This window comes from Anabrus simplex, chromosome 2, assembly GCF_040414725.1.
Source record: "Anabrus simplex isolate iqAnaSimp1 chromosome 2, ASM4041472v1, whole genome shotgun sequence".
Lineage (NCBI taxonomy): Eukaryota > Metazoa > Arthropoda > Insecta > Orthoptera > Tettigoniidae > Anabrus > Anabrus simplex.
The window spans coordinates 1180907195-1180922344 of NC_090266.1; the positions used below are offsets into that span (position 1 = coordinate 1180907195).

A 15150-nucleotide genomic window follows, 5' to 3' on the forward strand; every position below is an offset into this window, starting at 1 on the left:
TCACCAAGGGTTTACTATTCTACAAGAACAAGAACCTGGAACTGTTTCCTTGCAAATGCTAACGGAGCATGTATTTAAGTAAACAAATGAAATTTTACACACAATCAAAATCTGTTGACCCTTGATTTGCCGGTAATTTGACAAATTATTCCTGAAAATGATTACATAATATTTGTCACTTTTGACCACCCTTCCATTTTGGTGGTAGAACCGTTGATATCTGAAGGTATCAGATTTACCTTCGTTAACACCATGACCATATTTGATCATGGACCAAATACCTGTTGGCTAAGTAGGCGCGATCACATGGACCATGTTATCGCCTCCACTTTGATTGAGATGAGACCAACCCGGGAAACTACAAACTCTCCCCGGGTTCCTAACCAAGATATGCTAATCGTTAGTTGAAGGAATACGACAAAGGGACTCTAACCTAATGGTCCAGATGTAGTGATTTGCCTTCATTGTACACATACTGTATTAACTTAACTTATTATTTACAACCAATTGACATCATTACGTTAATTCGCCAGCTGACTTCCCTAGTATCATCCATCATCAGCATCCGAAATAACAAGAAAAATAAATAAATAAATATAAAAAATATTTTATTAAATATTATTATTATTATTATTATTATTATTATTATTATTATTATTATTATTATTATCATGTTTTGTGGAGATCATGATTATCGTAACCCATAATCATCCTCGGACTAATATTTCAACTTTTCGCGATTTTTATTATTTTCATCTGAAATAAATAAAAGTACCTTCTTTGATTATTCTTCTTCTCCTTCTTCAAATATCCGCATTATTATTATTATTATTATTAGTTAAAAATCTCAAATTTTTCATTTCAACTCCCAACATCATTATTATGTCCAAAATTAAAAAAAAGTAAATTCTTCTTCTTCCAAAAAAAGTATTTTTTAAAATATTTATTATTATTATTAATTTTAAAAAAATTATTTCGCCTGTTACACGGTAGTACACTCTTAATATGTTTAATGCATAACCCCTTTTACAATTCCGATTTATTTTGGCACTAATCAATCCAGATATGATTTACTTGGAATATTATTATTATTATTACTTCTTTCGAGAATCTTTATTTTTACTCCCCATCTTTATAATTTGGTCACATACGTTCTCTCCCAAACAGAAATCACCAAGATCCGAATTCACATCGGTCGGGACATAATAGTTTTCGAATCCGCCACCTTATTTTCGTACTGCCGTTAATTCATGGAGACCATATGCTCCTAAGACAATTCTCAAATCCCATAACACCTCGCAGTTGGGCAAATACCTCCAATCTCTGCAAGTGTTAAATTATTCCTTCCTTTTCCATTTTGAAGTCCATTTATCCATTGGAACTTTTCAAAACATTTTCACAAATTAACCCTCGGTGTGTGGACTCTATTCTGCCACTCAATACACCGGTATATAAATACAACCTCTATGTGGGCCTTAAGATCCATCTATTTCTTCATCAACATCAGTACAATTCACTTTCATTTCGGGCCGGATTTCTGTCCCACAAAACTCCAAATCTCAACTTTTGGCTCAAATCCCTCTGGATCTCGAACATAGCGTGACCATATTATAAAAGTGCCTATCTCGTTTCTACCAAATTTATTTATGATTATTATGGAGTCCAAAACGTTAAATCAAAAATTGGTGTTAAAACCGGATTCACTGCACAAATTATAATTATTCACGGCACATGTGATCTCCACATTTAAATTACTTTAATTTGCAATCATACTATCCAACTAGGCCCGTGCCTTTATTCTCAAAGGTTATTATTAAACACGCCTTTACACATTACCAAATTCTATTGTACTACTTCGACACTTGTACATATTATTATTATTTTGTCCACTGGCGAACTTCGCGATATTTACAAACAAATCAATGGACTTCATTCCGTCCCACAACAATTTAAATCACTTGGCAATCCTACCTCTGGATTATCTTAACAACATGCCTTAATATCTATAAAAGTTCCGATAACGGAAAAACACTTTGGAAGCACTTCTAAATGAATATTTACAATATCTTTACGTGAAACGTGCTCCATATTATATCAAACAACTCAAGCACTTGAATGAACAACTCAACCCTACTATACTCTATTTAATAATCAACTTATGATGAGTGCTTGGTCTAATCTACATATTAATTTGTCCCTTTGTCTATCTATCTTTGAATTTATACGAGCCGTAACGGCTCGTTTCACAATCAAGTTACCATGATAAATTAATATGATTTCCTCCCCCTAACGATATCAATCTATAAATACATTAAAAGGTACTCAACTCTGCCATTGTAGTCTGCTAAAACCGGACGAGAAGCCATAGCCCCTCCGGTTTTTAGCAATGCATTCCACTGGTATTCATGCCAGCTTGAAGAATTAATCCTTGACCCTTTTCAACTTTACACATTTTGAATAAAAACAAATAAATTAGCTGTTGCACTTTGGAATGATTTCCACCCTAAATTCTATTCACAAATTTTACACTCTCGGCCTTGTATCTAGCCCACTTAATGTAGATTTACATTCTTCATTCCTTTCCCGGACACTAGGAACATGGGATACATCGGGTTTCCCTTTACAACGGCCCGTACGCGCACTTGAATTTCCCGTCTCACGTTCGTATAGCTGACCAGGTATCAGTTTAGAATCGACTGTTTACTAGTTGACATAAACACTCGTGACCGTTCTCATGTAACGCACTTCCGAATCTGTTGGTAGAATCTCACACTCCGTAAGTTATGCTTTACTGAGTCCTGTCTATTTGAAACACTTCATACTAGTAGACTGCTCAAGACCGTAATATGAGCTACATCACGTCATGAATCACTGTACTATGTAACAATATAATACTTCGCACTCTACTTTGAGTAAGTACACACTCACACCCCTGGCGTAGTCACGGCTCGAACGCTTTGTCAAAAGTAGTTACGCACCACTGGCGTGGTGACCGCCCGAACACAATATCAGAAGTACTTTCGCGCCACTGGCGTGGTGACTGCTCGAACACAATATCAGAAGTACTTTCGCGCCACTGGCGTGGTGACTGCTCGAACACAATATCAGAAGTACATGCGAGTCCTAGTATACGACCTCATATTTATACTTGTATCCCCTCTCTTCCGAGTTCAACGGAGGTCATCTTGGAACGCACAGTCCCGATATCTTCATACGACAGTTTGCGGTTTGGCCCGTGGCTTAAATATATGATCCAATGATGTAATTATGTTCTCAAATACTCTATACCAATTCTCAACTATTATCGTTCGCTGGTAATGGATATATTCGCGAATTTAGCTGCCGTATCCCGGCTCGGGGTTTTGCGCTCTATTGTGGCGTCCTTTGCCTTCAGCCAATCAACGAATAGCGTCCATGAATTCTCAGAATTACACCATGCAATCTCCCGCAATTATTAAACTTTTATAAGTTTTATGATATAGTACGGCTCCTAAATTCCACTTTATTCTGAATCGATATTTCACTTCTTTCTATCAGTTTAATCCACGGAGTTAGCCTCGCTAGTGCTTCTTACAATACGAAGTTGTCGCCTTGCTTTGGTCAAGTGAATTTTTCCATTGGTCCACCTTAACCACGTGACCGGGAAGGCTCATATTTTTTTCTTCCAGTGCCAACCCCGTTTTCCACTCCCGCTAGTTACATGGAGATACCTCGCCATCATTTCTCAGAAATTTGCATCCGGCTCCCTGCGCTGTTGCTACTACCAAGACTGCCCGGGGCTATGAAAACTTTGGCAACAAGTTACCCTCTCTCTTTCCTTCGTTGTCCCAAGTTCTGAGAAACCTAATTCTGTCCCTCATTGTGTTTGTTAATCTCACTGGAGACAACATTCTGTGGTATGGTGAAACCTGCCATCTCGGCCTGGCCTGTTCTTACTGTATGTACAGTAAGATACTATTTATTCTGAACATGAAATATATATTCCTCAATAATTCATCATAATTACAATTGCATGACGCTTATCACACCCCCACCAGGGTGCAGTATGTATGTATGTATGTATGTATGTATCTGGCCCAAGCGTTCAGTATGTATGTGTGTATGCGTGTACGGCCATCATGAGAAAATGGTTGAAGAGTATTTAATCAAAATCAGTATGTAAAGTCGGGGAATGAGTCACTACAATCTAGGCTATACATAATTTTATTCACGCTGAATGAAATGGGAAAGTTATATAGAATTAAATTTTCGATCATTTATTTCTTATATAGATACTTATGAATTTAGATTTTGTTGCTAAGTTCACATCAACGTCGAACCACGAGAAAATAGGCGAAAAGAATTGAATGAAAATCGGTATATAAAGCCTGGGAATAAGGTACTACAGTCTAGGGTATATATAAGTTTTATTCACGCTGGATGAAATGCATAAAATTTAATTTTTAAAATACCTGTTATTGGTCCTATCGGAATGTATTACATAGCGTAACAAAAGTTATAGAGAGGGAGTTATGAAAGAAGGAAGTACTGCCTTTACATTACATGCGCTAATATCCCGAAGTCGGAACAAAAATAAATGTGAAGGCCTACAATACCGAAAGCTCATTAAAACTGATCAACAATAACATTACAGTGACCATTTAAGTAACATGTATAACAAGACCGACAGAGGAGCTCTAATGAGCGCACCGGCATCGGTACCTCACATATCACCTATCTCTTCGGAGATAGATAAACATACGGAATACCAGGCCAGCACCGACAGATGGGTTTACTGCTGCGTACCGAGTGAAACAGCATACCTGAATACGGCGGTAAGCAGCTGGGGAGTTGGATAACTTGGCACGTTCTATGATTGTCCCAGCAACGATGGACTGCAGCTAGCTATGTATATATTTGATGATTCTTTATATATATGTAACAAGAAACGTTGGCAATAACGATCAAATGTTTCTTAGGGCAGGCATATTTGCTTTTCAGGTCCCAACTTTACATGATTCCAAGTGTACTCACCGTTCAGGAGTTCAGTTCCCAATCCTGAAACAAATAGAAAAATACTTTTAGAGCAATTTTATGGGAATGTACAAATTCCATTATTAAATATAGACGTGTATGGCTATTATCACTGTACATATAGAACTATGGAAAGATATGCCGGCATATCAAAAATGCTGAATTTTCTCCTGCATCCAGATATTAAATTTAAACGAAGACAGCATTTCCACTGTAAAGAATTCCACATACCGCCTCTGTGATGTAGTGGTTAACTGCCACCCCCGGAGGCCCGGGTTCGCTTCCCGGCTCTGCAACGAAATTTGAAAAGTGGTACGAAGGTTTGAACGGGGTCCACTCAGCCTCGGGAGGTCAACTGAGTAGAGGTGGGTTCGATTCCCACCTCAGCCATCCTGGAAGTGGTTTTCCGTGGTTTTCCACTTTTCCTCCAGGCAAATGACGGAATGATACCTAACTTAAGGCCACGGCCGCTTCCGTCCCTCTTCCTTGTTTATCACTTCCAATCTTCCCATCCCCCCGCAAGGCCCTTGTTCAAAATAGCAGGTGAGGGCGCCTGGGCGAGGTACTGGTCATCCTACCCAGTTGTATCCCACGACCCAGAGTCCGCAGCTCCAGGGCACTGCCCTTGAGGCGGTGGAAGTGGAATCCCTCGCTGAGTCCGAGGAAAAAACTGACCCTGGAGGGTGAACAGATAAAGAAGGTAATAATAATAATAATAATAATAATAATAATAATAATAATAATAATAATAATAATAATAATAATAATAATAATAATAATAATAATAATAATAATAATAATAATAATAATTGTTACGGAGTTTCCGTGGCGCAGAAAGAGGTGAAAGAAGGTGCTGGTGGGAATGGGTCTATCTACTATATCAAAGATTAAGTTAAAACTTTTTTTTTTTTTTTACAATTGGCTTTACGTCGCACCGACATAGATATGTCTTACGGCGACACTGGGGTAGGAAAAGGATAGGATTAGGAAGGAAGCGGCCGTGGCCTTAATTAAGGTACAGTCCCAGCATTTGCCTGGTGTGAAAATGGGAAACCACGGAAAACCATCTTCAGGACTGCCGACAGTGGGGTTCGAACCTACTATCTCCCGAATACTGGATACTGGCCGCACTTATGCGACTGCAGCTATCGAGCTCGGTAAGTTAAAACTTTAACATAGGTTATATTTGTTTTAAATCACAAACTTAACAAACTTTTCACTTGGTGAAATGATAAAGTGACAGGTACAAATAGCAATCTTGAAACAAGAATTAGAAAACCCAAGATTAGGGAATTTGACAGGTTTGGGCTTGAAGCCCCTAATTTCCACTTTACAATATCACCAACTCGTGTTTACATAGACCAGGAGAAATCTCCCAAAACAAGAGCACTTTGCTCCAACAAATTTACAGCCTTCCAGAAGCACCCCTCAATATTACAGTTGAATTAGAAATCACACAACACACTACACTACCAATCACCGCAGAAACACGCAATAGTGATTATATCCTTCCATATAGGGTTGGCGCAGTCTAATATATACAGTCGCGAAGCTCTGATGATATTCTTCATCCAAGGCGACTACAGCGCTCCAAGAGGCGAGGTAGAGGCAGCTTGCTAGCAGACAACAGGGAACGAATTACTGTGTAGAGATGAGAAGAATGCAAGAATGAGAAATGTGGCCTGCAAGCACGAACTTCCTGTTCCGCCCAGACAGATCGGCTCTTATCTGCTCTATCTGCTACACGAAAACATTGACTCACACTTTGCAGTTAGCTGGATTACAACCGACAAGAACGAAGAGCTGTCAGTAGAAGATAATATAAAGCAGCCTGGGTAGTAGCGGAGTTGCTATGACAACCATTGCGTCACTGGCTCTGCTGGTGAAAATCCCTTTGCCCCGTACCTCACCGGGCATGTGCATTCTTCTGATCTCCCAACAAATAACACTACAGTCTAAAATGGTCATAACCTCTGAACCATTCGTGCAAATAGTGTCCTGATAAGATTATTGTAATCCTTATGAAATAGTGGAGGAGGCCGAACAATTTATTTCGATGAGGAGTTCGAGGATAACATCGAAATGTTTATTTAATCTTAAGGAGTTAATTTTCTTCCCGCGGACTATAACATAAAATCGCTTTTAGAGGGCAAACGGTTGGAAATAGGTATATAACATTACGGACTTTTTTTGTAGAGGTTTTTATGCTCTACATTTCGTACGCTTACACTTGGGGTCTATCGTTGACGGTTCACGCGCCGTAAGCCATGAAAGCAAGTGACCGACCGACCAACATCGAACCTGCCAAGTTGGTCTAAGAACGCCAGCGCTCTACCATGGTCGGTCACTTGCTTTCTTGGCTTACGCTGCCTGAACCGTCAACGATAGACCCCAAGTGTAAGCGTACGAAATGTAGAGCATAAAAACCTCTACAAAAAAGTCCGGCATGGTATATACCTATTTCGAACCGGTTGGCTTCCAGAAGCGATTTTATGTTATAGTCCGCGGTATGAAATGTCGTATGGCTTTTAGTGCCGGGATATCCCAGGACGGGTTCGGCTCGCCAGGTGAAGGTCTTTCTATTTGACGCCCATAGGCGACCTGCGTGTCGTGGTGATGATGATGATGATGATGATGATGATGATGATGATGAAGACAATACATACACCCAGCCCCCGTGCCGTAGGAATTATCCAATTAAGGTTAAGATCCCCGACCCGGCCGGGAATCGAACCCGGGACCCTCTGAACCGAAGGCCAGTACGCTGACCGTTCAGCCAACGAGTCGAACATAGTCCGCGGTGAAAAAAAATAACTCCTTAAGATTAAATAAACATTTCGATTATTATCCTCGAACTCCTCATCGAAATAGATTGTTTGACCTCCTCCACTATTTCATAAGGATTACAATGACCTTGTCAGGACATTATTTGCATGAATGGTTCAGAAGTTACGATCATTTTAGACTGTAGTGGTAATTCGTTCCCTGTTGTCTGCTAGCAAGTTGCCTCTACCTCGCCTGCAGAGATGCTAGTGTCGCACCAGCTGTCAAATGGATGAACCTTCCTCTTATTAGAGCTTCGCGACTGTATATATTATACTGTGGTGTGAATATGAAGAGGAGAGTGTTGAAATGGACACAAACATCCAGTCCCCGAGCCAGAAGAATTAATCACAAGCGATTAAAATCCCCGACCCGGCCGGGAATCGAATCTGGGACCCTCTGAACCGAAGGCCATTACGCTGACCATTCAGCCAACGATTCGGATAGTCCACCATAGGTTCAATTTTCAAAATTTCTTGTTTTGATCAAAGAACCGTTTAGAGTATAAAGTCCGAATGTCTCAATTTGTAGATTTATTTAATTTTATTTACATAAAAGGTCGTTCGGGCTATCTGGTGACCAGTTTGAAGGCCGCGGGTTGCTCTGTTATCAACGTGAGTACGTCAACACGGGGAGTGATGATTCAAGTCACTACTGAGAACGTGTGTGTAGTTTCGTGACATTAGCTGCGACGATGGTGAAGCGGATTGACCCTTACTGGGAGGGCTAGGCCTATATAACAGTCCATTCCGATGTTAAATATAGCTATTCTGCAATCCAAGGAACGTGCAAGAAGCGTGATTTCTTGATATCAAAGAACGGGATCAGTGCTGTATTGAATAAAAAAGGCAAAGGCCGACTGGGCTTAATTCTAGATGGGAGAAAAGACGCAAATCCACGACCAGTCGCCAGCCGTAGACCAGAAGTGGTGAGGACAGTGATGGCCCGTGTCTCAGGTGGTAACCCTGCCCCTCAAAGGACCATCGCATTTAAGTTGGGGATGTCTGTTTCATCAGTCAACACCCTAATCAACAAGGACCTGCAAATAGAAAAGTGGCATCGTCACATTTAGGGAACGTAGCACTAACGCAAGAAAGCTGTATGAGGGCTATCTGGCAGGGGACAGATGGAAAAAATGTGGTGACATTAAACGAAGCACATGTGCACCTTAGTGACTGTAGCAAACAACGCTCGATTTGCCACCGCCCTGGAGACAAAAAAATCACATATTTTATAAAGAATCCCAGGAAAGTTTTCCAAGGGGTTTAACGATTATCGCTGGATACTGCTACAAAGGCAAGTTAACAATTCGCCGTGTCGCTAATAATGTGAAGATCAACTCTACACACTACTAGTAGTAAGAGGTTTTAATACCCATTTACTGCACAGACATCAAAGCACTGTATGGGATAAAGCATCCAGCCACACCACTCGTTGGACGTTCGTTTTTAGAGAGAATAGAGATGGAAACTGGAAAACGTGCAATTCCTTGTACTGACATTCCGGTGAAGGTCATCCATGGATTTCTGTGCATTTGGACTCCTAAAAGGGTCCTTAGGAAATAGACGTCCACGCACTATCAGTGGCTTCTGGAAAGCCTGTTAGGGGGATAAGATAGGCATGCCAGCTCTGTGATAAAGTATTTTGCGATGGAAATCACGTTGTCGGGGTATAGCTAGAGATGCTGGCCTTCCAAGTGAGCATGATCGTTGGTGGAGACATGGCTTTTCATAAGGTAATTACCCTTCAAACATCGTCCCCAGAGATCTCGAATGACTTTCTGTATAACTGTGCTCTGAAGAGGAATGTTTCTGTTTTTGTTCATTGTTACCAGTAAGGCCATTGCTGTTAAGAAAATATATGTAGCTTACTGAATCTTAATTTAATAATTATCTATAAATGATTGTGCAAGTTACTATAACATATATAAATATGACTGTATGATATATTCGGTGTGTATAACAGCCTCTAAAATTAGTTTTTACTATTAGTTTTCTATATGTTTGTATGTTGTTATTTTGCCTGTTTGTAATTGTCATTCAGTATATGTCTATAATTAGTCTACTGTAATAGGAGAAATGCTCTGTTATTGTCTGTATTAAATAAATAAATAAATAAATAAATAAATAAATAAATAAATAAATAAATAAATAAATAAATAAATAAATAAATAAATAAATAAGTACAATGGCAGGATGGTACTCGGAATGTGGAGATAAAGGCTAAGTTAGAAATGAACTCGATGGATGAAGCTGTACGCATAAATCGGCTTCGGTGGTGGGGTCATGTGAGGCGAATGGAGGAGGATAGGTTACCTAGGAGAATGATGGACTCAGTTATGGAGGGTAAGAAAAGTAGAGGGAGACGAAGACGACGATGTTTACACTCAGTTTCTAACGATATAAAGATAAGAGGTATAGAACTAAATGAGGCCACTGCACTAGTTGCAAACAGTAGTGGCGATTGGGGATAAGAAGTAGGGGGGCAAAAATATATGCAGACAATAGAAAGTAGCCGGTTTGAGGGATATAGCGGGCGGGGTGTTATACACATCAAAACTGAACAAAGAAGCTTACAAAATGGTAAGTTTTTTTTATGATCTTTGAGCGAATTTCGACAGGAAGGTAAAGGTTGACAGTTTACTAACTTAAGTGTGGCAATACTCGTTTTTTTTTTTGAGATTTTGATTCAAGACTATACTTTCACCAAAGAAACAATATTACACACTTATTACAATTAAATAGAAGTATGGCGTGATTATAAAATTAAAAAAAATCATTTAGTATTTGACTACACTCTAAGAAACTAACAGACAATATTAGAGAGACTGCCGCCAGACTGACGAATGCACGCCCCAAGCAGGTGAATCATACCTCAGTGTCCACGACCTTGGCAAAAAATATGCCCCTGTTACCCTTCCTCATAGCATTTGCGAAGTCTCCACTACTTGCTGTGGCGCTATACAGATCGGTTAGCCGCGACGAACGACATTTTGTGCGTATTTTCGATAATAATTTTGTTAATAATAAAAATTAGCACACATTGCTTTTTTAATAATTCGTATAATTCCTAGTTTCAGCCGGCTAAAATGGAATTAAAATGTAACGTTTTCTCTACAAAGTGGGGGGGGGCAACTGTCCCCCTCGCCCCCCCCCCCCCCCATAGTCGCCGCTACTGGTTGCAAATAGAGGTTTGCGGCGACATTTAGTAAATTCATAGAGGCTTGCAGACTGAACGCTGAAGGGCATAACGGTCTATAATGATGATGTATGATGTATGCATGCATGTATAAATAAATAAATAAATAAATAAATAAATAAATAAATAAATAAATAAATAAATAAACAAAGTACACAATTTTAGTTACTTTAAAATCTAACGACATTACTTTAAATAATCCATAACGAAACGGGTTACTTCCATTTAACATGCAATTATAAATTCAGAAGAAGAGTAGGTTGTTTTAAACTTCACATCTGATATCTTACGGTCACTAACGAGAATGAAACTAGCTCAGGAAATGCACAGTGTAATCTAATTAAATGTCTTGTGATGTATCATTTAGAAGATGAAGTTGAAAAATTAATGACATCTCCTACTACTACTACTGCTGCAGCACCTTCAGTCTGATTCATTACCAGCTAAATTACTGAGGCAATTAGCGCCGAGTTCCGCTATGTTCCAAACTGAATCCTTAATTCGAAAGGATATTTGCCGCGAGAATACCACAAGGTACAGTTATCCCACTTCTGGTGCTAATTATATCTACGTAACTCTATCACTTAGAGAAGAACCATGACATATCTCAAGAGGCCAATGGTCGTGCTAGTTGTACTGTTAATACAAGGGTAGCTCTCAAAGTACTTGCTTCTATTATGATCATTCAATTCATCAGTAAAACCCACACAGTGTGTTCCAGACCTCACAAGTTTTAGCCTCCCCAGGTTGAAAAAGAAAGTACTGTACTTCAACGATCACACATACTTTTCAGACCAACGGTTTTAATGTTGTAAACATTTCTCAGCAGACAAAGCAGGAGTCCCCATGTACGAAAAACGTAAAATTAAGCAATTTCCTCAATTTTACCGAAAGCTGAAGGGCTAAAGGGCCCGGAAAAGTTACAAATAGTGAGCCTTGGATTGCTCTGTCAAACTAAAGAAAACAAATGCAGTTCCTGAAAATGCAGCCTAAAATCGCTTCTTCTTTACTGTTTTTTAAACCCAAATCCTAGCCAAATTAACCCATTTACAGAATTATTTCTGTAATGTGATCCTTGGTTCAATACCCTCAGGTATTTTTTTTTATTTATTGAAATATGTCCACACCGAATGTAGTTGTAAGGGCTGAAGTGAAACTCTGCATTGACTTACATTAGCGCTCGTAGTGGTGGAAAAGGGCAAACTGCTAATCTAATCGACCGGATAACTATGATTAAGGAAAGGATTGTAATTTTTAGGAATACATGAAGAATATATTCTCATACTTTATTATATTTCATTTACCTAAAATTCGTAGCTCATATCCATAGGATATTTTCAACATTGAGTTCCGCGTCTGAAAGGCTAGAACTGTGGATTTTTTATTCGGAAATGAGAAAATGTCGATTTGTTCATAGAAATATCAAGAGATCCTATTTTGGTTTTGTTTTATTTATTAAGAAAGAAGCCATTCATTATTCAGTGTCGACTCGGTTAATATAACATTTATGTTTTTCAATCTGTCGAAACACAAATTATAATACGAAGAACACCATAACACGCCCATAAAAGAACACATTAATAACAGAATCACATGTTTCGTTCTACAAGAATATCCTCAGATTCCATTAGATCACTTTCAGACGTGAGTGCATGTGAATGTGAAATATTGTTTACGTTACGTTAACATGACAATGTTTGTAGAGTTGAAGTGCCAGTTGATTTAAGTGCCAAAATGTGCTTTTTAAGGAAAAGGATAAAAAACAGTACACTTGTCAAGAAAAATACATTTTTTTAAATGTATTCGCCAGTGATAGCATTACAAAGCATGTGTATTAATATTATCCAACGCATTATAATTTCAATTCAATAAATAAAACAGGAAAATAAATTATAAAAACGCAAAAATGGAAATGATCTAAGTCCATCCAGTTATTTCCTTGTAATTGAACTAGGCCTATATGCAGGGAACGCCGGACATTAACCACTCAAATTGTTTTTGTAAATAACCCTATTTTCCTCATCTATGAACTCAAGCATAGCGCGAATATCTTTCTTTTTGTTTTGCACTTCAGGTAAGCTGTCAAGTTGAGCCGACATATCATTTACAGTAATTCCTCTCTTTAACACCCGCATTTTTCCCAGTCCACTATGTCACTGAAGGTGTTCTTCTTGTACATAACCATACCAGTATTATCTTTGGTCACTCGCAGACACGGCACTTGAGTAATACGTAACTTTTCTGTGTCAATATACAGTACATAGTTGATGCTCTGTCAAAATCTTGAAACTTTTCACTCGCATCTAATACCCGGTAGCATCTGGTAGGTCTTGCTGTCAATATAACCTTCTTAACATGATTTAGTGTCTATTTTCGAACGTTATGCATGTTTTTCATTGTGATCAAAATCTCTTTCTGACGACGAAGAACTGCGGCCAGACAAAATGAATTTGTATTCAACCCTGTCGAAAATCCTTGATGCTACAAGAAAAATGTGTAAAAACAAAAGCATCCTATTTTTATCTGTACTGAACAGATGTCACTCCACACACAAAAATTATTTTTTTATGTCGTGAGCAGTACCACGTTTATGGCTTGCAACTGACACGATACCACTACTGGCACTTAGATCGAGCAGCACAGCAGGAGCTCTGGACATACAGGTTCGGCCATTTGTTGATGCTTATTACAACTACCAGGAAAATATTTGGAACTTAGATCATACAACACTTCATTGGCGCTGCCACTTAGATCACTTCAAGGAGAATAACTTAAGGAACCGCATTTTGGCACTTAGATCAATTAGCACTTCAACTCTACGATTGTGATTGGGTGATATTACGAATAAGTGGACAAATTATATGAATCTTGAAGTCCGTTACTGACACTTTAATAAATTTGAGAATATTTTCTCTACTTAACTTACTCGGGCATTGGTGATATCGGACATGAGGAACCAGTTAAATAAGAAAAAAAAATCAAATCTCTTAAAGTGTCAATAATGGACTTCAGTAATCACGGAAAAAGTAGGCGAAATGTCACCAGCAATACGCTGTCAGCGCTTATAAAAGGACGTCCCTTTCTTATACTAGTATCTACCACGGCAATACGGACGACGGAAAAATTCTACTTACAGCGGGCAGGAGGAACTGTAATATTGAAACCCGACCCGAACGTATGAAATAATCCTTCTTATTCTCAGGTAAACTGCAGAGTCCGATCTACCGGACCATTATATCATATGGGATCAGAAAGCTAATGATTGACAAGGAGAAAAGAAGCTGCGCTTAATGCAGTACAAAATTTGGAATTTGAAAATTGAATTGCAGTTTTCTCTACAGCAAATGTTGGAAATGTCCCCCTTTGGCTTGCAGACATGTCTGCACACGACGTTGTATATTATTAAAACCTTCTGGAGGGTGCGGTTGCTCCGTCTTGTTGGAACTAGCCATCTTGAGTCTCGTGCTCATCAAGTTGGTTCACGAGAGATTCCAGAATTTCAGTGTGGTAACATGCTGTGTTGATGGTGTCGTGCAAGAAACTTGGCTCAGTAACTCGCTGCCAACTTAAGACACACCACACCTCGATCTTGTGATCGTATACAGGTATTTCCTTCCGCTCGTGAGAGTTCAAAGCTCCAAACAAGTGTGTTGTGACTGTTAACGTAACCGAAAAGATGAAACCACCATGACATTCCCAAATTATTCGGCGCTATGGTGATATGGTGAGCGTGCTAGCCTTTGGTCCAAGAGATCTCGGGCGGGTCCGGAATTTTAATCTTCATTGGTTAATTCCGATGGTTCGGGGGTTCGGTGTGTGTATCGTCTTCAGCATTAATATTCTTTCCTTTAGCTGGTGATCATCTCTGAAAATACAGTGTAGTTCCAGAAATCGAGAAAATTGGGCAGAGGTGACGCGGGCATACAGAAGGGACAGATAGGAAAAGAACTGTCAAGAAGTTGCCTGTAGTAAACCTTGGTGGAAGGAGGTAGAGATGGTTGGAGGATGTGAGGGAAGGACTTCCGTCAGGTGCAAGACGACAGAGAAAGAAAGCGTGCGACAGATTTGAATAGGCTAATATCGAAAAGGAGGCCAAGGCTCTTCAAGGTACGCAGT

At 39.2% G+C, this 15150-nt stretch overlaps 1 protein-coding gene across 1 annotated transcript in view; it reads right to left on the reverse strand.

The window, feature by feature from the left end:
* Delta (neurogenic locus protein delta) overlaps positions 1-15150 on the reverse strand; it is a 1656387-nt gene that overhangs the window by 850611 nt on the left and 790626 nt on the right. The window contains exon 4 of the mRNA XM_067142151.2: positions 5014-5037. The gene's annotated coding sequence lies outside the window, so the exon portion shown is untranslated. The remainder of the gene's footprint in view (positions 1-5013; positions 5038-15150) is intronic.